Source organism: Panthera onca, chromosome B4, assembly GCF_046562875.1.
Source record: "Panthera onca isolate mPanOnc1 chromosome B4, mPanOnc1 haplotype 2, whole genome shotgun sequence".
NCBI lineage: Eukaryota > Metazoa > Chordata > Mammalia > Carnivora > Felidae > Panthera > Panthera onca.
The window spans coordinates 41,647,892-41,671,089 of record NC_138345.1 but is presented as its reverse complement, the minus strand read 5'-3'; positions in this window follow the sequence as shown (position 1 = coordinate 41,671,089).

Sequence of the window (23,198 nt, the reverse complement as noted above, 5' to 3'; positions counted from 1 at the left end):
CTCCCCACAGGACAGTCCCCTGTGCTCTGCATGCTGGTCCACCACCCCTCACTGCAGTCTTGCCAGAGGGCCTGACCCAGTAGCTTGGAGTCCTCCATGGCAACTGACAGGTCCAAGCTGAACCCCTCAAAACCCGTGTGACATGAATATCCAGCCATCCACACTGCAAGTTCAAATCCTTCACTTGACCTCACCCCTTCAGGAGCCAGAGTCCAACAAGAAGCCTGGAGATCCGCAAAAGAGCACAAGCAGTCAGAGGATGACTGAGCAGCTTCAGAAACATCACCAAGGGGGTCGGTGGGAAAGGGGGTGGGTGAAAGCAGGTACCTGAGACTGGGAAGCTGGGGCTGCTGTTTCCCCTGTGGCAAGCAGGGGGCGCCACTCAGTGCAGTGGGAGCTGAAGAAGCACCAAGTTTAATCTTCCCTCTTCTGCCACATTCTTGAATATTCCATCCCCCACCACACACACACGCACGCATGCACGCACGCACATACACACCACACCCCCACCGCCATCAATTTGGAACCCACATACTCACCCTGACAAAACCCCAACCCTGCATTCGGATCAGGCTGCTCCCTCTGTCTTCAGATGGAAGAGATGTTTAGGAGGGACACCAAACTGTGAAAGAAGAAAAACCAGGCCAGAGGGAAATAGCCCTCAAGGAAAGTCCCACCACCCGCCTGTCTTGGAGCACACAAAGCTGTGAATCCAGGGGACCAACTTTGACTTTTTTGACCAGAATCTTCGCCCCCAGGGAGGTGATCAGGAATCCAAAATGTTTATTTCCATGTGAGAGGGAATAACTGCATCCCTCTGAGCCAGCCCCATGCAGGGCCCCTACCCCATTCCCTCTTCCTCAGGCCCAGATAGCACCATATGGTCACAAACAACCTCTGGCCTGAAATTCAGATGGTCCTTTAGTCTTGATCCCTTATATCAATACAGATCCTCATCTCAGAAGAAAGTAAGCAACAGCGTATATGCCAAGAGCAGGTGTGTGTCTTCGAAGCAGAGAGCCACGTGTTGCCCGAGGCCTCGGGCTCTACATTCTGGTAGGGGACCAGAGAGTAGGCAGGAGCAGCAAAGTCTAGCCAGACACTCCTCCCCACTGCCCCCTCCCTTCAGCCACTACCTCCCATGTGACCCCCCCACTCCACATGCCCAGACCCGCATGTTGAAAAGAAAGCTCAGGAAAAAAGCAGGAAATTCCTCAACTCTTAAAGCACAAAGGCCATCGCAGCCAGGAGCTCCATTCTATAACAGGGTTGGATCCCTTACTAGCAGAAGGGAACCCTTAAAAGGCACTGCAAATCCTGGGAGCCCAAGAGACAGCAGAGGCTTGGCCATATTGACTCCTTTCCCCAACCCAAATGTTATCCCCTAAGAGGCAAAAACTACATCTGGTCTAGACTTCAGTACCCAAAGGCCAGTAAGAGGCCAGCAGTTGCTGATATGGCTGACCCTGACCATGACCTGCCCCTCCCCTCCTGCCTCTCCCTGCTCTTCCACAGGCTCTTCCTCCTCTTCTGGAACTCGCTGCTCCTACCCAGCCTGGGGACCACCTCCAGTACCTCCATCCAGCTCTCTGACATGTCTCCCCCCACTTCCCCCTGGCTCTAACCCCCTCAATCACAGCAGCACCCATGCCATCAGGGTCCCCAGGGACTGATCTGGAGCCATCCCAGGGCTGTGTCCATGATTATGGTCAGGTGAGGATGGGGAAACCTTGTAGGTATAGCAGAAGGGGAAAAGATAGCAGGTGAGGGGATGACGGCTAAATCAAAGGGGCTCTGCGACCTGGGTTTGCCAGAAAGAAAGAAAGAAAGAAAGAAAGAAAGAAAGAAAGAAGAAAGAAAGAAAAAGAGGAAGGAAGGAAGGAAGGAAGGAAGGAAGGAAGGAAGGAAGGAAAAAAGAAAGAAGGTAGCCAAAGTCTCTGAGACCAAGCATGCAAGCAGTGGCCCTGCCTGACCAGGGGCCAGGATCTGCATCCATCAGGGCCTCCTCCTCCCCTAGATCTCAGCCAACAGGATGGCTCTGGGACAGCTCCACACTGTATACCCGCTCTCGCCAGAGGCCATTTAGATTCCAAAGGCATGAGATGGAGCTGACCTTCCAGCAAGACAAGGGCACCGCTGTTCTCTCAAGGACTTCCTGGCCCACTGTCTAGCTGGGGCTCCTGCCTTCCTCCACCCACCCAGTCCCACGCCTCACTTCCTTCTGCCCTCACTTTTGTTCTGGCTCCTCGAGAGAGGGGGCATCCCTAGGAGCCTCTTTTCTGTCCCCCATGGCCAGTGCCCAAGCAGAGGGTCACCAGCGTCGCCAAGCCATTGGGTTCACGGATAAATCACTTGCCTCAGAGGCTCTAGATCAACCTAAAATCGCACCAAAATTGGGAAGGAGTATTCCACAGTGGTCAAGTGAGTAGGGTCTGGTGTCAAATTGCCACATCTTACCAGCTGTGTGAGCATATCCATCCACTAACCTTCAGTAAATAAGACCCATTTGCTGGTCATACCAAGCAATACCAAGTATTTCCTTTGTCCAGGGAATTTTGTGACAATTCCATGTGAAATCACTCAGCATAATACCTGGAACAGAATAAGAACTGGTGAATATTAGCTATTATTATTTCTATTCTCTCTTACCTCTTGACTTGATGATTGCTATTCTCTTAACCGGAAGCAAAGCCTTGTACTCTGCCGTTAAGGATAAGGCATCCCTGCCAATGCCTGTGAAGTCACACAGTGCCTTATATTTATACCCAAGTGTTAAGGGACTGAGATCAGAGATTCAGAGACAGTATAGCCTTCACCTTGGCTACTCAGGCAGATAAAATGTCTGCCCGGGGCCAGTGGGGAGATGGAGGGGTGTTGCCTCCCCCAGGCCTCCAGAAAGAGAACCTCTCCCTGTATCCCCTCATCCCCATGAGGACAAGTGTGCTGTCCCAGACAGTGCTGCCCTGCAGAGCCCCTGTGCTGGAAACTGGAAAGCTACGTTTGCTCCTGCCTGCTAGACTTGCAGGAGCAACAGCCACTCTTGCCTTCCCATCAAGAGAAGGCTTCTCTGCAGGGGAGAGGGAGCCGATGGCGGGCAGCCGCCCAGCCCCGGCACCACTGCCACTGAAGCGATAGCTCACACAGAGCCATCAGGCTCCAGCAGCACCCCCGAGTTCCTCAGGGGTCTCTCCCCCACAGCACACACTGAAGCCGCACCATTTAAGGGACTGGACCCCCAGCACGAGCTCCGTCAGTTACCAGCTGCAGGTGCGGCCACTTACCCTTGGCCCTCCTGGTCCTCACTCGTCTTCCGCATGAATGCCAAAACCAGCCAGCACCCTTTTTTCTTCCTTGTAAGTTTTTTTTTTTCTCATGCTTCCTTCATGCCTGAGAAGCCTTCCCCCACCCTGCCGCCCCTGATCCCCTGCAGAATATCCCCTGTCCTCAGCAACCCCCCATTCAGGCCCCAGTTTGGGCTTCACCAGCCCTGCTGACCCCACAGATGAGCCAGGAGGAGGAGGAGGGTCTACTTAAGTATCAACTACAGTTTTCCTCCCATGGAAATGTGCGTGTCGCTCCTGAGTCTGTCTCACACTCGTCTCTTCCACGTACAGTGTGTGGGGAGAGGTGTGTGTATTGTCCACGTGGCCTTTTCATCCAGTGTTCTGTTCCTTCACGCACACAATAGCTGTGGGTACTCATTGACCTAATCAGACCGCAAGGCAGAGCTAAAAGCACTGCCTGAGGAGTCATTATTGCTGCCTCGCTGCATGATCTCAGGGAAATTATGTCACTTCTCTGTGCCACAGGACTGGTCCTGTTCAGCCTCAGTGTTCTATGACTGATCTATCTCGCCTTGCACACCCACACCCTCCCCTTGGATTCCTTTCTTTTCCGCCACTGTTTTTAGAAAAGCTTTGCTCCCTGCCCTTGACCCAGCAGTAAAGAAATTGTCATCCTTAATGTAACTGAAGTCTAGCCTGCAGCGTCCCCACTGGAGAGAGAACCCCAACATGGGAAGGAACGGCTAGATCACAGAGCATTCTCTCTTTCCTTAAGGTGGCTCCCCTAATCTCTACTGCCACTCACCATCCTGTTTTGTTCCCCCCCCCCCCCACTCATTTGTTACTGAGTAGCACAGACGGGACAAGGGGGCATCATTTGAACAAGGGTTTATTAAAGTCTTGGAGAAAGCAAAAGCCAAATAGAACAGAGAGTAATATATGAGTCAATTATCTGAGGTCCAAATGCAGCCTCACCCATAAACTCATTGTGAATGGCAGGGATGGTGCAGGATACAGCAGAACTGCCTTCCTATTCACAAGCAAAGCACATACGCGGTATGTTTAAAGAGTTCTTTACTAGAGGACTTTATTTCAGGCTTGAAAGTCCACGCAAAGCCCATCGGGTATGGGAGATTTCGGGACTGGAATCTCCAGCCTCTGAACTTGTCCTGTTAGACAAGCTGCTGGTGTGGGACCATTGTCCTAGATTCTTAAGACTCGTGCTATGGTTACCCTCCCTTACGTTGGAAAAAGCATTCTATTTAGGGCTTCTCCTTGCTTCTCTTCCTTTAGCCTTTTCAACAGCTTCTTCGTCCTTTTTTAACTCTTTGCTATCCTTCCAAAGCCTCACCTCCTCTGTGTTTGTTCTCCTGCAGGTCCTACTTTGGTCTGTATGGTCCTGCTACTTGATGGGGACAAGTCAAGGAGCCCTTCAGATCTAAGGTGAAGGAGAGGGTCAGAAGCCCCCAAAGGCACTCTGGCTTTAGGGTAATGCATCTGAAATACAACCATGCCTAGCAAAAATAACATCTTACTAACTGATCTTCTGATTTATTGTACTAAAATAATATGTCTATTTCTGTGATACCCAACCAACCTCCAAGGTGGCCCCCAATGATCCCCGCTTCTTGGCATTCCCTTCCTTGTGCATTCTCCTCCTACACTGTATCAGGGAAGGGTCCTGTGAAGAGGGTCACATGGAAGGAACTGAGGCCTCCTGCCCATAGTCCTGTAAGGGAGCCATCCTGGAAGCAGACCCTCCAGCCCCAGTCAAGCCTTCAGATGAATGCAGCCATGGCCAACACCTTGATTGAAGCCTTGTGAGAGACTTAGCCAAAATCACTCATCTAAGCTGCTTCTCACCTTCAGAAACTGTGTGAAGTGATACATATTCGCTGTTTTAAACAGCCAAATGTAAGAGTGACTTATTATACAACCGGTAACCAACACATATTATCAGCTTTGAATTTACACACAAATGACCCTCCTCCTAGCACCATAGCCTTAGTATTTGCCAAGCTGGCAAAAGGATGTAGATGAGTGACTTAGGGCAGTATAAACCTGTCCAGCCACAAAAAGATATGGCTGTACACCTAAGGGCGTTATAGGCCCTTCCATCCTAGCCCTAAGCCCAGACACCATCTGCGTGTCCAGCACCAGGGACCCACATCTCAGTGTCCCCCTAGAAGTCTAAAGAAAGTGAAGTTCAGAGATAGGCAGGTGCCCCCTTTCCTTCTTCTCTTAGGCCCACCTGCCGGAGTACTTTCTGAGAACCCACATTTCCCTAAGTAATTGTTAAAAAGAATGTCCAAATCTTCAAATAATACCACCACCACCCCCCCCCCACTTTCACAGACGTATAAGTTTACCTTGTGGCTTTAATAGGACAAATGCAGCAGAATACAACTCAATAAACTCATGTCAATAGAGAGAGTGCATATCCAGGGGCAGGGAGATTATCTCAGATAGCATCAGATCTTTACTGGCAGGAAGCTAATTGACAAATTCTATGATGGCAGAGCATCAGGGTCCTGAATACCAGCAGTAATGAGGGGAAGTTGGTGTCCAGACCTACAATGCAATGGAGAGCCACGCCTGCGTGGTAAGCTATCCCTCACAGAGTAAGAAATCTTTGGGGTCTTCCCCAGCCTTCCGAGGCCAGCACAGCAATACCAGAGCCAAAGATTTCTTTGTTGAAAAAGAGGGTGAAATGGAGAAACATAGATAGCAGAAGGCTCTGTGCAGAGGCCACCAGGTGTAGCCACATCTGATGGCTAGAAAGAGGGGGACACCAGGGAAGGTGTTTTAATGGCTCTCTGCTCTGCTATACTCTCCCCAGCAATCATAGGCTATGGGCAGCCCCTGAGCCTGCCATATAATAACTTCTGCTTTCACCCAACAGATGCAGGACACTCACCAGGCCCAGATCTACCACCACTGCCAGAAGCCCCATTACTTAGTGAAGATGAGAGCAGGTAGAAGCCAGGTCGCCCAGGTTAGGACCAGCCAAGCCCTCTCAAGGGCATCTTGTATTCATACGCCTGCTTTCTCTACTCACATGCTCTCTTCCTCCCTGGGCACCTTCCTTGAAAACTCCAATACCTCATCCATACTCTTCTTCTTTACCTCATCCCATGAATTCATCCTATGGATACATGTACCAGGCATCATGCTCAGTTCTGTGGATATTGAAACCTATAGAACCAGCCCTCCCTCAAGGAGCTCACAGTCTTAGAAGAAAGATAGCCAAGCGAACAGGTGATTGTCATATATGAAGATAAGTGCTAATGTGCTGATAAGCACAGGAAAGTAATCTAACCCCGAGTCAAAGAGGGCTTCCCAGAGGAGGGGACACATGAGGAGAGAAGGCATCATATAATGGATGGCATCCATGGCATGATTACTGCATGCCAGACATTCACCTCTCAACTCATTTACTCCTCCCAAGAATCCTATGACATATTTTTATCCTTACTTTACAGGTAAGGAAACCGTATTGTCAGGATTCTCCAGAGATTAAGTATAAGGTATTGGCTCAAGCGATTATAGAGGCTGAGAAGCCTCACAATCTGCCAGCTGCAAGCTAGAAATCCAGGGATGATGATGGTGTAATTGTAGTCCCAGTCTGAAAGCCTGAGAAGTAGGGGAGCTGATGGTGTAAATCCCAGTCCAAGGGCAGAAGACCAGTGTCCCAACTAATCCTCCCTTCCTCTGCTTTTTGTTGTGTTCATGTCCTCAATGGATTGGATGATGCCTACCACAGTGGGGAGGCCCATCTGCTTTAGTCAGTCTACCAATTGAAACGTTAATATCTTCTGGAAACACCTCATGTACACACCAAGAAATAATGTTTAACTAGCTATCTGGGCATCCCTTGGCCTGGTCAAGTTGACACATAAAGCTCACCATCACAAAAACTGACGAACACAGAGTTCCTTAGTAATTTGCCAAAGGTCACATATCAAAGGCAGAGCCAGGATTTGAACCCAAACAAATTGGTTCCAGAATAACCTGGCCACCTAACCCAGACTTTCTCAACCTCAGCACTGTTGACATTTCAGGCCAGATAGTTTTTTTGTTATGGGAGGTGATGTAGCATCCCTGCAGCTGTGAAAACCAAAAATTTCTAGATATTTTCAAACATCCCCTGGGGAACAAAATTGCTTTTGGTTGAAAACCACTGGCCTAACCATTTTGCTATTCTGCCTTTCTAAACAAGTAGTGATATTTATTGAGGGTTTACCAAAGGCTGGGCACTCTCCAAAGAAATTAAATGATTAGCTCACTTAATCCTCACAACACCCCTATGGAAGTGGGTACCACTGTCTTCACCTTTCTTCTATAGGTGAGGATCTTTATGGGCAAGGAGAAAGTGCATGAGCTGCTTGTGGTCACAAAGCTTCTAAGAGGCAGTGCCTGGATTTGAACCTGGCGAGTCTGGTTTAGGAGCCCACTCCTCTAGCCACTGTGTTATGCTACCTTTTGGTCTCTGATGACTGAAAAACACAGAATTGGCCAAAGAGTCACATGTGCAAATGCAAGGTGTTGTTTAAGAAATAGCAAGATCACCAGTGAGGCTGGAATGCATATGAGAGGAGGAAACTGCATGGAATAAGGCAAGCAGAGCCCAATTACCAATGAAGAATCTGCCATGATGGCCAAGTAGCTTGGGCTCCATCTTGTGCATCAGAGGGTGCAGTCGTTAAAAGGTTTTAAGCTGGGGAGGAGCAAGATGCCATGGACAGATAGCTGGCAGAGTAGGGAAGGTAGACTGGAGGGCCAACAGAGGTGGCTGGCACTCCTTTGGCATTGATTTAGCCTCTGCCCAAATATCCCTAACCTATGGATATCAATGTCCTAACTTGCATACCTGAGATGGCTTGGGGATAGTGGAGCTTGCAGGACAGACCCAACTCTTGATAGAGTCACTCTCATCCCCTAAATCTCTGTCCACATCTCTAGTGTCCATTAAGGATAGAAGCCCAGGATCCCAGCGCAACTGACTCAGGCCTCTTTCACTCCCTCTGCTCTCCATCTCTTTCCTGTATCTCTCTCCTTACCTGATGTGGGGCATAAAAGGCCCAACGTGTCCTAGCCCAGGGCAAGGTGTCTAAAGACAGGAAACTTCCCCCACTCTCTCAGCCCAGGGTCTCCCATGGCTGTTTGGATTCCAAGAGAGAGCAAACTCCTCTCTAAATTCTAGGGTCTAATGAAGGCTGCAGGAAATCCTCCCTGGTCTGGAAAACCCAGCACTATTTCTCACAGGCCCTTCCCAATGCTGGACAGCAGGTGGCATCACGAACAGGAATTTCAAAACTTAAAACTACAACTCCAAACTGAAAATGGACTCCCGCACTCCTGCACTCACACCATGTATTCCCTCTGCTTTCTCTCGAATCCTTTCACAACTTTGCAGATTGCGCCCCACTCTGCTTCTGCACTTTGCCCTCCTCAGTTAAGGAGAAACAAAATTCAATGGACCCAGAAGCAGGTTCAGAAGATATAAGTGAGACAGAGATGCAGGAAGGTGTTGAGACTACAGGATATCAACCTGTGCTTAGACAGAAGCCCCCCCAAGGTTGAAAGGATCTGTGCCTGGCCTGAGTTTGTATCCAAGGACAGAAAGTCCTTCTTCATTAATCACACGGATTAAAGATGCCCCCAGAGCCAGGGTCTAGCATCATCTTCAGGATCCATGGCCTCACCCTTCTAATTTTGCCTGGCCTAGAAAGAGCCATCTGGTTACAGCTATAACTCTAAATACATTTATTCTGTAATTATTAAAGTGGTTCAATAATATAACAGAAATTTCACTACACAGAGAAACATTTCTTAAACTATCCACATCCCTCTACTCTAAGATGGCCACAGTTATGTTAGCTTGTTCTTGTGAGTGTTTCCTACTTTTGTGAACATGCTGCGCTTATACTTTTGTAGCTTGCTTCCCTTCCTTCCTCTATCCTCTTACCTGTCAGGGGCCTACACATAGCACAGATGTGGTTTTGCTCTTCAGAGACTCACGTTTGGCCAAGGGAAAGGGGGACAAAGTAGCTGATTGAAGGGCTAGAAATAACCAATTGTCCCAATTTGCATGGGGCTGAACCAGTTTTAGTTTTGAAAGTCCTGCATCCCAGGAAACCGCTTGGTCCCAGACCAACCAAAACAATTTCTAATAGGTCACCCTGTTAGAAACAAGTCCTGCAAAGTAAGCCAGTTCAGAATCCAATTTCAATTTAATTGATAGATTGACCTTTCAGCTATACCTCTGTGTCTTTCTTTTTAAAAAACTATTATAGTGTGTGATAATATATTGTATTCGTTGTATTGTATTTATTGTAGAGCAGTTTTAGGGGTTGGTTTAGAGAAGTTCCTCTTAAACTTTATCCCCTTAAAAATTGAGAACCCCAAAGGACTTTTGTTTATGTAGGTTATAGCTATTCATAGTCACTGTATTAGAAATTAAAACAGGGGCACCTGGGTGGCTCAGTCGGTTAAGCGTCTGATTTCGGCTCAGGTCATGATCTCGCAGTTTATGAGTCAGGCTCTGTACTGACAGCTCACAGAACCTGCTTAGGATTCTGTGTCTCCCTCTCTCTCTGCCCCCTCCCTGCTTGTCTCTGTCTCTCTCTCAAAAATAAACATTTTTTTTTAATTTTAAAGAATTTAAAACAGAACTTTTTTTTATTAATTTATTTTCAAGTTAGTTAACATACAGTGTAGTCTTGGCTTCAGAAATAGAACCCAGTGGTTCATCTCTTACATATGACACCCAGTGCTCATCCCAACAAGTGCCCTCCTTAATGCTTGTCATCCATTTAACCCACCCCCACCCCAACCCCAATCAACTCTGTTTTTTCTCTGTATTTAAGAGTCTTGTGGTTTGCCTCCCTCTCTGTTTTCTTTTAATGCTTATTTATTTTTGAGAGAGAGAGAGACAGAGAGAGACAGCACAAACGGGGGAGGGGCAGAGAGAATGGGAGACACGGAACTCTAAGCAAGTTCCAGGCTCTGAGCTGTCAGCACAGTGCCCAATGTGGGGCTCAAACTCACAGGCTGCGAGATCATGACCTGAGCTGAAGCCACCCAGGCGTCTTGTCTCTTTTTATCTTATTTTTCCCTCCTTTCCCCTATGTTCATCTGTTGAGTTTCTCAAATTCCACATATGCATGAAATGTGAAATCATATGATATCTGTCTTTCTCTGACTGACTTATCATCGCCAAATAGTATTCCATTGTGTATATGCACCACATCTTCTTAATCCATTCATCAGTTGATGGACATTTTGGGCTTTTTCCATAACTTGGCTATTATTGATAGAGCTTCTATAAACATGGGGGTACATGTGTCCCTTCGAATCGGCATTTTTGTCTCCTTTGGATAAATTCCTAGTAGTGCACTTGCTGGGTCATAGGGTAGTTCTATTCTTAACTTTTGGAGGAATCTCCATACTGTTTTCCAGAGTGGCTGCACCATTTGCCTTCCCACCAACAGTCCAAAAGGGTTCCTCTTTCTCTGCATCCTCTCCAATGTCTGTTGTTTCCTGAGTTGTTAATTTTAGCCATTCTGACTGGTGTGAGGTGGTATCTCATTGTGGTTTTGATTTGTATTTCCCTGATGATGTGTGATGTTGAACATTTTTTCATGTGTCTGCTAGCCATCTGGATGTTTTCTTTGCAAAAATATATATTCATATCTTCTGCCCATTTCTTCGCTGGATTATTTGGGGTTTTTTTTGGGGTGGGTGCTGAGTTTGGTAAGTTCTTTATAGATTTTGGATACTAACCCTTTATCCAATATGTCATTTGCAAATATCTTCTCCCATTCCATCAGTTGCCTTTTAGCTTTGTTCAAAGTTTCCTTTACTGTGCAGATGCTTTTTATCCCAATAGTTCATTTTTGCTTTTATTTCCCTTGCCTTTGGAGCCATGTCAAGTATGAAGTTGCTGTGGCCTAGGTCAAGAGGTTGCTGCCTGTTTTCTCCTGTAGGATTTTGATGGTTTCCTGTCTTACATTTAGGTCTTTTATCCATTTTGAGTTTAATTTTGTGTATGGTGTAAGAAAGTGGTCCAGGTTCATTCTTCTGCATGTTGCTGTCCCATTCCCCCAGCACCATTTGCTAAAGAGACTGTCTTTTTTTCCATTGGATACTTTTTCCTGCTTTGTCAAAGATTAGTTGGCCATATATTTGTGGATCCATTTCTGGGTTCTCTATTCTGTTCCATTGGTCTATGTGTCTGTTTTTGTGCCAATACCATACTGTCTTGATTACAGCTTTGCAGTACAGGTTAAAGTCCGAGATTGTGATGTCTCCAGCTTTGGTTTTCTTTTTCAACATTACTTTAACTATTTGGGATCTTTTGCAGTTCCATACAAATTTTAGGATTGTTTGTTCTAGCTCTGTGAAAAATGCTGGAGTTATATTGATCGGGATTGTCTTAAATGTGTAGATTACTTTGGGTAGAATCGACATTTTAACAACATTTGTTCTTTTCCAATCCATGAGCATGGAATGTTTTTCCATTTCTTTGTGTCTTCTTCAATTTCTTTCATAAGCTTTCTATAGTTTTCAGCATACAGGTGGTCTTTTACTTCTTTGGTAGGTTTATTCCTAGGTATTTTATGGGTTTGAGTGCAATTGTACATGGGATAAATTCCTTGATATCTCTTTCTGTTGCTTCATTATTGGTATATAGAAATGCAAACAATTTCTGTACATTGATTTTATATCCTGCGACTTTGCTGAATTCATGTATCTGTTCTAGCAATTTTTGGGGTTTTCCATGTGGAGTATCATATCATCTGTGAAGAGTGAAAGTTTGACTTCTTCTTTACCAATTTGGGTGCCTTTTATTTCATTTTGTTGTCTGATTGCTGAGGCTAGGACTTCCAACACTATGTTGAACAGCAGTGATGAGAGTGGACATCCCTGTCATGTTCCTGATCTTAGGGGGAAAGCTCTCAGTTTTTCCCTATTGAGGATGATATTAGCTGTGGGCCTTTCATATATGGCTTTTATGATGTTAAGGGATGTTCCTTCTATCCCAACATTCTTGGGGGTTTTTATTAAGAAAGGATGCTGTATTTTGTCAAATGCTTTTTCTGCATCAATTGACAGGATCATATGGTTCTTATCCTTTCTTCTATTAATGTGATGTATCACACTGATTGATTTGTGAATATCGAACCAACCCTACAGTCCAGGAATGAATGTCACTTGATCATGGTGAATAATTCTTTTAATGTACTGTTGAATTCATTTTGCTAGTATCTTGTTGAGACTTTTTGCATCCAGATTCATCAGGGATATTGGCCTGTAATTCTCCTTTTTAGTGGGGTCTCTGTCTGGTTTTGGAATCACGGTAATGCTGGCTTCCTAGGATGAGTTTGGAAGCTTTCCTTCCATTTCTATTTTTGGAACCATTTGAGAAAGATAAGTATTCACTATGCTTTAAATGTCTGGTAGAATTCCCCTGGGAAGTCGTCTGGCCCAGGACTCTTATTTGTTGAGATATTTTTAATAACTGATTCAATTTCTTTGCTAATTATGGATCTGTTCAAATTTTCTATTTCTTCACATTTGAATTTTGGTAGTGTGTGAGTGTCTAGGAATTTTTCCATTTCTTCCAGATTGTCCAGTTTATTGGCATATAATTTTTCATAGTATTCTCTAATAATTGTTGGTATTTCTGTGTTATTGGTTATGATCTCTCCTCTTTCATTTGTGATTTTATCTATTTGGGTTCTCTCTCTTCTTTTTGCAAAGTCTGGCTAGGGGGTTATCAATTTTGTTTATTCTTTCAAAAAACAAGCTCTTAGTTTCATTGATCTGTTCTACTGTTTTTTTGGGATTCTGTATTATTTCTGCTCTAGTCTTTATTATTTCCCTTCTTCTACTGGCTTTAGGCTTTATTTTGCTGCTCCTTTTCTTTTGACTGTCGTGTTTTCATTTTCATTTGCTTCCATGTATTTTTAAATTTATTCTTTAATTTCCTGGTTAACACATTCATTCTTTAGTAGGATGTTCTTTAACCTCCATTTTTTCTTGTGGTTGATTTCAAGGTTCATAGCATTGTGATCTGAGAATATGCATGGCATGATCTCAATCTTTTTGTACCTGTTGAAGGCTGTTTTGTGACCCAAAATGTGATCTATTTTGGACAATGTTCCATGTGCCCTTGAGAAGAATTGTATTCTGCTGCTTTAGGATGAAACGTTCTGAATATATCTGTTAAGTACATCTACTCCAATGTGTCATTCAGAGCTGTTATTTCCTTACTTATTCTCTGCCTAGATAATCTGTCCATTGTTGTAAGTGGAGTATTAAAGTCTCCTACAATTACAGGTTATTATCAATAAGTTTGCTTATGTTTGTGATTAATTGATTTATATATTTGAGTGTTTCACGTTGGGGGCATAAATATTTACTATTGTTAGCTCTTTTTGATGGATAGACCCCTTAATTATTTTATAATGCCCTTCTTCATCTCTGGTTGTAGTTTTAATTTTTTTAGTTTATTTATTTATTTTTTGAGAGAGAGAGAGAGAGCATGAACAGGGGAGGGGCAGAGTGAGAGAAGACGACACAGAATCTGAAACAGGCTCCAGGCTCCAAGCTGTCAGCACAGAGCCCGATATGGAGCTCAAACCCATGAACCACGAGCTCATGACCTGAACCAAAGTTGGATGCTTAACCAACTGAGCCACCCAGGTACCCCTAGTCTTTTTTTTTTAATCTAGTTTTCCGATAAAAGTATGGCTGCTCTGGCTTTCTTTTGATGTCCATTAGCATGATAGATGGTTCTCCATCCCCTCACTTTTAATCTGCAGGTGTCCTCTGGTCGAAAATGAGTCTTTTGTGGCAGAATATAGATGGTTCTTGGTTTTTTATCCATTCTGATACCCTATGTCTTTTGATTGGGATATTTAGTCCACTTACATTCAGAGTGATTACTGAAAGGTATGGATTTAGTGTCATTGTGTTATCTGTAGGTTTCGTGCTTATGGTGATATCTCTGGTCCTTTGTAGTCTTTCCACTACAAAGTGCTGCTTTCCACTCAGAGTCCCCATTGGGATCTCCTGCAGGACTGGTTTAGTGGTCACGAACTCCTTTAGTTTTTGTTTGTCTGAGAAAGTCTATCTCTCTTTCTATTCTGAACGACAGCCTTGCTGGATAAGGGATTCTTGGCTGCATATTTTTCCTATTCCGCATATTGAATATCTCCTGCCACCCCCTCTGGCTTGTCAAGTTTCAGTAAACAGGTCTGCTACTAACCTTATGTGTCTACCCTTGTAGGTTGAGGACCATCTGTCTGTAGCTGCTTTCAGAATTCTCTCTTTATCTTTGTATTTTTCCAGTTTCACTATGATATGTCATGGTGTTGACCCATTATTGTTGATTTTAAACGGAGTTCTCTGTGTCTCTTGGACTTGGATGCCTGTTTCCTTCCCCAGAATAAGGAATTTCTCAGCTATAATTTGTTCAAATAAGCCTTCCGCCCCTTTCTATCACTCTTCTTCTGGAATTCCTATGATATGGATGTTGTTTCATTTCATGGAATCACTTAGTTCTCTAATTCTCCTCTTGTGATCTAGTAGTTTCCTTTCCCTCTTTTTTTCAGCTTCATTATTTTCCATCATTTTTTCTTCTATTTCGCTTATTCTCTCCTCTGCTTCCTCCATCCTCTCTGTCACTGTATCTAGTTTATTTTGCATCTCAGTTATAGCAGTTTTTAATTTATCGTCACTATTTCTTAGTTCCTTGATTTCTGCAGCAAGAGATTCTCTGGTGTCTTCTATGCTTTTTTCAAGCCCAACTATTAGTCTTATAACTGTTATTCAAAATTCTTGTTCAGATATATTGTTTATATCTGTTTTGAGCAATTCAAAACAGAGAACATTGTAAAACACAAGGATACACAAATACATCTTCCTTTAGTTGTCAGGAGATGATGTCTCCACACCTCACGTGGCCTCTGCTAACTCCATGGCACTCTCATGAGAAAAAAGCAAATAATATCTTAGAATTATTATGAAAATAATTTTGACCTCACAACCACCCTGAAAGGATCTCAGGGACCCCCAGGGCTTGCCAGACCACAGGTAGAGTAGAGAGCCACTGCCCCAGAGAGAATTTCTTCTCCACATCCTTAGCTTTTTCATCTCCTTAGAATTAATACTGCTTGAAGAACTGTAGTCCAACTCTCTCCATTATGCTATGGTTTTCATGTATGTTACATCTACATATGCTATAAAACCCATGATACAATGGTATAATTTTTGCTTTCAACAGGTATATACATTTTTAACTTAAGAATAAAACATAGATTTTATATTTAGCTACAAACTTACCATTTGTCTTTATCGCAACTTGCAGCTTCCTCTTCCACCTGGATTCCTTTCCCTTCTGCCCCAGGTGCTCTCGCTTGCGCGCTCTCTCTCTCTCTCTCTCTCTGTCTCTTGTATTTCTCATCCTGTAGGTCTGCTGATGACAAAGTCTCCAAGATTTCTTTTATCTGAGAAGGGTTTTATTTCATCTTCATTCTGGAAGATTTTCATCGGAAAGGCAATTCTGAGTTGACGATTTTTTTTTCTTCCAGAATTTTATTTTTTTTTAATTTTTTTAACGTTTATTTATCTTTGAGACAGAGAGAGACAGAGCATGAACAGGGGAGGGGCAGAGAGAGAGGGAAACACAGAATCCGAAACAGGCTCCAGGCTCTGAGCCGTCAGCACAGAGCCCGACGCGGGGCTCGAACTCACGGACTGTGAGATCATGACCTGAGCCGAAGTCGGACGCTTAACCGACTGAGCCACCCAGGCGCCCCTCTTCCAGAATTTTAAAGATGTTGCTCCACTCACTTCCAGTCTGCGTTGTTTTTGATGGGAAAACAGGGGCATTGAAAATGTTGTTCTCTGTGTGCAGTGTGGTTTTTTGTTTTTGGGGTTTTTTTGGGTTTTTTTTAGTTTTTTGTTTGTTTTTGTGTTTGTTTTTTTTTTGTTTGTTTGTTTTTGTTTTTGTTTTTTTTTGCTCTGGGTGTGTTCAAGATTTTCTCTTTACCTTTGGTTTTTAGCAGTTTTACTATGACCTGCCTAGATGTGCCTTTTGTGTGTTTTTAATTTTCCATTCTGCTTTGAGTTTACCAAGCTGCTTGGATCTAAAAATGTTTGATTTTTTTTTTTTTTCACCAGAGTTGGGAATTTCCAGCATATTTCTTTGAATACTTTTTTCTGCCTCGTTCTTTCCTCTCCTTTTGGTACTCAAGAACACATATAGTAGAGGGTTTTTTTTGTTTTTGTTTTTGTTTTTGTTTTTGTTTTTGTTTTTGTTTTTGTCCCACCGGTCCCTGAGTTTCTGAGTTTTTTCTTCTGATCTTCAGATTGGATCATTTCTATGTATCTATCTGCAAGGTCATTGACTCTTTCTTCTGCCATCTCCATTCTTCTGTTAAGCCCCTCCAATGATTTTTCTTTAATTCCATAGAGTATTGCATCTTTCAATTCTAAAATTTACACTTGGTTCTTCTTTAAAGTTTCTGTTTCTTTGCTTATGTTTCCTTTTTTTTTTTTTTTTTTTTTTTCTGTACCATGAGCATATTCCTCTTTGCATCTTTGGGTGCCAAAAGCCTGTATACTGATTCCAACATCTGGATCATCCTGGGAAATGCTCTCTGTTGTCTTTTCTCTTGAGTGTGGTTTGTGTTTTCCTGGTTCTTCATATTTGGAGTAATTTTGGATTGTATCCTGGACATGGCGATAATACATTATAAAGACTGTGGATTCTGTGATGTTCTTCCAAAGAGTATTGATTTTTTTTTTCAAGTAGGCAGTTAATTTGGCTTAACTCAAACTGCAGGCTTTCTTGACAGAGGAGTAGTTCAAATTTAAGTTGAATTCTTTCTGTCTTAGCTAAGCTGCCTGGAGTCTGACCCATGCACTCATTGTTTAGGGATACGAAGGTAGAAATCTCTGAGTCACTCAAGTAGCTGACAACCTGATTATGAGCCAGACATCACAAAATGAGAGAACAACACATTGTCGAACCAGAAGCTCAGGGAGGTGGTTCAAAGGCTCAGGGCTATAGCCCCACAGCCAGTCCCAACACCTGTGCCCCTAGAGAGAGTAAGGGAAGCAAAAGTGTCTCATGATGACAAAATTAAGAAAATAGTGCTAGCTTTCCCTCAGACATGTTCCCCTCCCCAAGGCTCCTGAGCCCAAGTCGTCAACTCCTGGCATTCTTTCTGTGTCCCTACTCCCAGATGTGAACAAGGGAGCATCCCACATGGCACCAGCCCTGAAGAGCCCCTGTACCTGTGTTAATGCCATAATTGCTTGGTAGCCACTTCTGCTCCTCCTGCCAGGCTACAACCTGCAGAGCAACATCACTTCTATCTCTCTCTTCCAGCCAGAGAGGGGGCCCCAGTGCAGGAGAGATGGTCCTGAAAGCAGGATGGGAGCATAGCTACCCAATCCCAGCTCCACATGGGCCTGCATCAACCAGCTGCACAGAGAACCATCAGGCCCCTTCTCCAGTCCCACATCCCTGGAGGCTTTGTCCTCTGACCCCAATGCTCACTGCAGCCACACCACCTATATGGGACCAAGGCAAGCCTTTATAGTCAAAGTGTCAGATTTTTCAAAACAGGGACCACTTCTGGGCTCAAGACCACTCCAGGCATCAGCTGCAGTGTGGCCACTGCCTCCTCACACTCTTAGCTCCCTGCCTCTTTCCCACCCAGCCTCCACCCAGCACTTGAACCCCTGTCCGTTAGTGGAAATTATCCTGGTTCCCTCAGAACTTGCCTAGTGTTAAAACTGAAAGGCCCCCATCCCAGGAAAGCCCTCAGTTCCAGGCAAGTCTGAACAGTTGGTCATCTGATGTGCTCCGGAGTTTTCTTCTAAGGCTCTTCTCTTCCTTTCCTCCAGATCATCTCAAGAAAGTCTTCTCTGATGGGCTAACCTAGGGACTCTGGTATAAGCCCCTCTTAGAATGGAGTACAAGCTTAGGGGCACAGTACAATCCTACCCATCACAGACTATCAAAGAGAATAGGGAATGATGCTCTGAAGGGAAACGAGGGTGGACTCCCAGCTCTGGCTGCAGCCTTATCTGATTTCTTCCCACCAGATGGGTCATAGACTAGGACCGCTGTTCACTCCTATGGATGTGTCTCTGGCTTCTCAGATGTTCCATGGGATCCTAAGGGTTATTATATAAGAGGGCAGGTGTCAGTGCTCCCAGGAATGGGGAGAAATCCTGGCCAGAGGGGCCTACTCCTCAAAATATGGATATGGGAGATTGTTCCCAGGTGTGGTAGGTGTTGGGTGTGGAAGACAGGTAGACTGATACCAGGACTGTGTCTGGGAAATTGTGTATGACTTGGCCATCTCTCTTCTGTCATCCCTTTCAGAACCATGAACCATAGTTCTCCTGAAACTTTCCAACCTGGGAAAGCCAAAGATCCAGAACATACCCTGTTTGGGTCTATAACTTACTACATTTGTGAGGATTCACATTACTGCTTGCAAAATGGAAGAAACAATGGAGTCTTCTATGAAATGGTGTGTGTGTGTGTGTGTGTGTGTGTGTGTGTGTGTGTGTGTGTACAATGTAGGACCAAATGGAATGTAAGAGTTTCCATACATTCCACATACTTACACCTGGCACATAGCAGACATTCAAGAAATATGGGTTGAATAAATGAACGTGTTTACATGTGCATGTCTCAGGGTCTGAATGGTAAGTTCTTTTTTTTTTTTTTTTTTAATGTTTATTTTAAGCAGAAGCAGGGGAGGGACAGAAAGGGAGGGAGAGAGAGAGAATCCCAAGCAGTCTCCATGCTGTCAGCTCAGAGCCCAACAAGGGGTTTGAACTCACAAATCATGAGCTCATGACTTGAGCCAAAACCAAGAGTTGGATGCTTAACCGACTGAGCCACCCAGGCACCCCTGAATGGTAAGTTCTTCTTAGGCCTGATATTCTCCCATCCATATGAAGAATTCCTTCTACAACAATCCCCAAATTCCAAATGAATTATTTCACTGAGTAATCTGTGGGCGGAAGGCTTCAGCCTCAAACCCCCACTCTCCGATGACTGTTTTGGACAGGGCAGCCTATACTGCCCCCGACAGGCAGAATGAAGCACAACACTACTTCACCACATTGGACCTCACTCCAAACACATTGAAAATCTCTTCCATGATCTTTTTTTTTTTTTTTCTGTTTTGAGGACTCCCCCCACCCCCGCCCTTCCTTCCAGCCACCTTGGCAGGGTGGAAATAGAAGAGTCCTTTGGGGGATATTCCCAGCCTCTTTCTCATGATGAGTTCTTAGGGGCTAGTAGACAGACCTCAGAACTTTGGGACAAACCCATCCACAAACACCTTTCAGGCCTGAGTACATTAAGATGACATTTTTTTAAGTATTTAAAAAAAAAAAAAGGAAAGCTCTGATTTTGGTGGAGAAGGAGAGAGCAGAGATATGTTACTGAGCACATTTCCCACATGTTATTCCAGGAGAGTATTGTGTTGCTCATGAAAACATGCTGACCGATGCAGTGGGCGTGGAGCTGCCAGAAAGTGCTTCAGGTACCCAGAGCTCAGCCTGGGGCAGTGACCACAGTGACAAGTGACAGTGAGTGGGGCTGGAGAGAGGAAGGTCTCATGCAGCATACTGAAGTAGCTGCAAAGCACTATTGCACAAGGATGACGATATAGTTTATTGTCCAAACCAGGACTCCTTTGAAAGAGAAGGAGGGTGCTATTAATAATTACACCAGGACAACCAGTGTAAACTGGGACTGTTCCAACCAAACGGGGACATATGCTCTCCCAATGGGTGACCCTAAAGAGTGTTCTGGAAGATTGGATAAAGTTGGTCCACCAAAGCTACAAAGAGAGAGAGAGAGAGAGAGAGAGTTAATACCCTGGTGGGTAAAGCACTAACAATCTTATTAGGCCTATCAGACTCACTCAGGTTGCTGATGACCATCATGGGGAGGTAGGAACACTCTTGCCTCTAAGAATTTCTTAGAGGCAATAAAGTGAATCAGGGCGGGTGAAAACAAGTGCTAAAGTGGCCAGTATTGTTAGGGCTGATAGGTGGTTAGATGGGTGTATGAGGAAGGACTGGTATAGTGAAGCATGACCAAAAGAACTTCAGAGACAAAGAACACAGTACCCAGCCCGTAAGCCTTATGATCCAGCGGCTGGCTGGGTACCCCTTCCTTCCAGGGCAGATCCCTGTGGACTCATGCCATGGTCCCCTTCCTCCCAGAGGAGGTCTCTTGGGGCTCATGCCATAGTCCCTCTTATTCATGGGCAGTTGCTGCAGGTCCCAGCTTTTTACCTGCAGAGGGCAGTAGAAGGCTTCCTCTTCTGCGGCTCCATTTGCCTCCTGCTGCAATTGGCACCAAGTGACCCAATCTGGACGTCCAAGGCCCATCATGCTTCCTGCCCATGGGCCAACCAGGCCACAGTCAGCTGCCTTACGTACTCTGACATCCAATGAGAAGGCAGGACCTCAGACAGCGGCTGTATCTCAAAATTTCCTCTTCAAGGCCAGGTGGAAGGAAGAGTACAGGCCAGGATCTGAGGAGGAGTCCACGGAGGTGAATTCTACTCACTTCCACCAGAGTCTTCCTTTCTCCACTGTGAGGTGGCATCCTGGGGCCTCCACATGGCCATTGCTCTTCTCCCCAGAGCACCCGGTATGGAAAGAAAGGGCACAGAGAGAGACAACCACAGTCTGGGGAGTGATCAACAGAGAACCAGGAGCATAAAGAAATAGAAATAGTCTTTGAAACAGAGAAGCTTTTAAAAGTGAACACCTGGCATCGTCCCCACAGAACTTTCCTTCAGCTTCTCCTTCAAGTCAAGTCTGGGTGTTGGTGGATAAGAGGTCTTCTCAATTTCAGAGATATCAAGCCTCAATTTGGGCAAAAACTCTCTCCAATATTTTAGCCATTCCTGAGCCAGGTAGTAAGTTGTGTCTACTCTAGAGATTTTTTTTAACAGTCATTCTGGGAATTACTGTATTTCCAGTGATCTTCTGTTCCTCCTGCTTCTCCAGGCCACAGCCCTCACTTGGGCCAAACCTTCTCACTTGTCCTGGAGTAAGATGGACCTGTCTTCCAATTGTAGATGAAAACCAGAAAGTATTTCATATTCCATTTGTCAACTTTCTCTTTTGTACATTTTAAGCTTCTCAGGCCTGCCTTTTTTACCCTCTAAATACCCTAAAATGAAATTCTGGTGCCTGGTTTTAAAAAGCAAGCCCCACAAATACTAACAAAATAAATCTCGGCAAGATGAGAAGACTATATTCCCTCTTATCCTAGAGTTGCAGAAAATCAGACACGATTCTGCCTCATAGAGTTGATTCTGATAAGGTGGTAAATCAAGAACATTCAGTCCCACTGGTGTGAAAACATGCAATTCTGTTCTATGTTATATTTATATCATCTTTGGAAGTGTAATTTGTGCAAAGGAATCTTTTAAGGCATTCAGCCATCAGCGATGATTGCTATATGACCAATACAATGTAATCTATAAATCTTAAAAGTCTGCAACTCTGGTTGGCCGTTGATAACTTATTACTCTGAAAACAATATTTAAATTAACCTCTTCGGTTTTCAAAGGCATAAATACTTGGGAGATTGATGTTTGTTTGTTTGTTTGTTTGTTAGACCTTTGGGACTCTCTTGTCCTTTCAAGCATAAAGGTAAAATCCCATTTCTCTGTTTCAATTTCTTTTTCAAAGAGTTTTAGAGTCTGTGATAATTTGACAAGCACCTGGGTGGCTCAGCTGGTTGAGCATCTGACTCGTGATTTCGGCTCAGGTCATGACGTCGCAGTTCTTGGGTTCGAGCTCCAAGTTGGGCTCTGTACTGATGGTGTGACACCTGCTTGGGATTCTCTCTCTCTCTACCTCTCTCTCTCTCTCTCTGAGCCTCTCCACTCATGTTCTCTCTGTCTCTCAAAATAAATAAACTTAAAAAAAAACTTTTTTTAAAGATCTGTGATGATTTTTTTTAAGTTTATTTATTTATTTTGAAAGAGAACACAAGCAAGGGAAGGGCAGAGAGAGAAGGGGAGATAGAGAATCCCAAGCAGGATCTGCACTGTTAGCATGGAGCCCGACACGGGGCTCAATCCCACAAACTGTGAGATCATGACCTGAGCTGAAATCAAGAGCAGGATGCTTAACCAACTGAGCCACCCAGGTGCCCCAAGGGTCCGTGATCACTTGAAATAACAAGAATCCTTGCCCAGTAAAGATAGGAATCAGCCTTGTGGGAAGAGCTGGAAAAAGAAATAGGGGGAAGCAGCTTAACCCCAAGTTCAATTAACTTGAGGGGATTTGGAATTTGTGGCCCACAGCACACCTTCCCTGGGGGTGATATAAGGAAGACAAATGCTCTGACCATGATATTTGGGGGCACCATCTCCACTGCACCCCTATTACTTGGGAGCAATACAGCTTCTCAAGTTCAATAGGAAGTTAGTTGCCTTCTCAAGTCAGAGGTTCCCCAGAAAGATGGGGTGGTGTGAGGCTCAGAGGAGAGGAAGCTGTCAGAGCTAAAGCTTGGATGGGGGAGGAGGATCAAAGGCCTGGAAGAAAGGAGGAAAGCAGTGGGGGCGAGGGACAAATGAAGGAAGAAGTAACGAGAAGGAGAACACATGACCAGGGACCTGAGTGGTGTGTGTGGGCCCAGAGCAGACGTTCCTTCTGAAATGGGGGTGAGAGGGATTGCCTCCCAAGCTCCCCCTTGGACTGAAGGTGGCAAAGGGATGCTCCAGGAGAGAGGGTAGCCCAGAGGGATGGCGCTTGAGAAGGAGCCTGGTCATGTGGGATGACCCAGGGAGAGCCTGGAAGGAGCTGCTTGTTGCTATCACAGGATTACAAAATATCACA